Genomic DNA, 1,648 nt, shown 5'->3' with positions numbered 1-1,648 from the left:
GCAACCTCACTGTTTTGGGTACAATCCTGTTTGACCTTCGCCAGGACACCCGACGGGGCTTAACCATCACTCGCTGTGTGCCGACGCGCTTGGCAGGCGAGGAGGAGGAAGAAGGGACAGAAGGAAAACAGAGGTGAGATATCAGCTTTCCTGTTTGAAATGGTCAGTGAATTGGTTCTTTGCAGGTGCCCTGCTCAGAACACCTGCAAAGGTTCCTCTCTTGGGAGCACAGCCCCATGACACGTGATCCCGGCACCAAGCACAAAAACACGCTAGGGCCACATCTCCTTTTGAGAGAGAGATGGGAGGAACAGTGAGACCCCTCGCTTTGAAACAAATCCATGGTGTGAGGCCAGAATACATCACCCTTCTGCAAATTATTCCCTCTAAAGGGGCAGGAAAATGACCCCAAGTCCCATTTTGCAGGTGGGGAGACATTTCCATGCAGTCAAACTGCAGGACAAGCTTTACTTGTCCCTTTGGGCAGTCTCCTGCCCACCAAGCTCCTGCTTTGATCACTTGCCTGGCTTGCTTTGCTGAAGCAAGAGGAAGTGTACTTTTTTCCCAATGTCTCCTTGTTCCTCTCACCACCTTCAGGCTCAGAACTTCACCCTTCCTTACACACCCTCAAGAGAACTCCTTCGCCAAACCCGATCCGCGCGACTTCGTCGTTCCTTTCTCCCCTCCGGCACGAACAACTTGGCATCAGAACCAGAGAAAAACTCTTAAAATATTGCATATTTGTTTTTTAAAAGACTTCTTCAAAAGATGTCAGGATATTTGCACTTATCTACCTGTCCCATGCTTCTCCGGTTAGGAAACACGTAAGCACGTGCAAACACCTACAATACACACGCAGCCATTTCTCTCCAGCTTCGCTAGACTTGCTCTAAAACATCAGAGCTGCTCAGAATACAAAAAAATCTTCAGTCCATGCAAGGGGACAGAGTTGTGATTGCTCTAGGAACCGTTACAAGGAAATAAAAGTAGGGTTTTCTTTTTGCATTTCAGTGATAAAAAAGTTATCAAACTCGTTTGTAGAAACAGGTTTAAAAGCAACCACCCACGATTGCTCGGCCGGGACGACAGCAGCTCGGTATTTCTGGACCCCATATTGCTGTTAGAAAAGGTCAAGTGTGTGTCGAGGGGGGAGCACGGGTGAAGGATGACTTTGGTAGCCACACTCCAGCTCCACAACTCAGCCAGGCCAGAAAAGCTCCTCCCAGGCACGGCCGCTCCGGGCGTCAGAGCGCTCACGGCGCTCCACATCAGCACCAGCGAGGACAACCTCCTCCAAAAGGCTCCTCCAGCCCTTGTCCCCACACACCAGAGTCCCACACCAACCTCACAGCTGCTGAATTCACTCTCAGCAGCCCGAGGGCTCCGTTCCCACCGTGCTGACCTCTGGCACTCGCGGTGCGGCCGTGCCTGCTTTAACAAGGGGCACCGAGGCCAGGCAAGCCAACAGCCCTGAAGTTGTGTAAGTCCAAAATGTAAAGAGCCACACCAAAACCAAGACAGGGATAAACACACTCGGACAAGGCAGGTTCCACCAGGACAGTTTTTGTTTTCCTTACTGCCTGTGGCAGGGAGAAAGGCCCTTGCCCCTGCTCTCCCCTCGCGGGACCGGCGGGGGGGGGTCCCCCCC

The sequence above is a fragment of the Acanthisitta chloris genome, unplaced genomic scaffold (genome assembly GCF_000695815.1).
Source record: "Acanthisitta chloris isolate BGI_N310 unplaced genomic scaffold, ASM69581v1 scaffold24230, whole genome shotgun sequence".
In the NCBI taxonomy this organism is placed as follows: domain Eukaryota; kingdom Metazoa; phylum Chordata; class Aves; order Passeriformes; family Acanthisittidae; genus Acanthisitta; species Acanthisitta chloris.
This window is presented reverse-complemented; position numbering follows the sequence as displayed.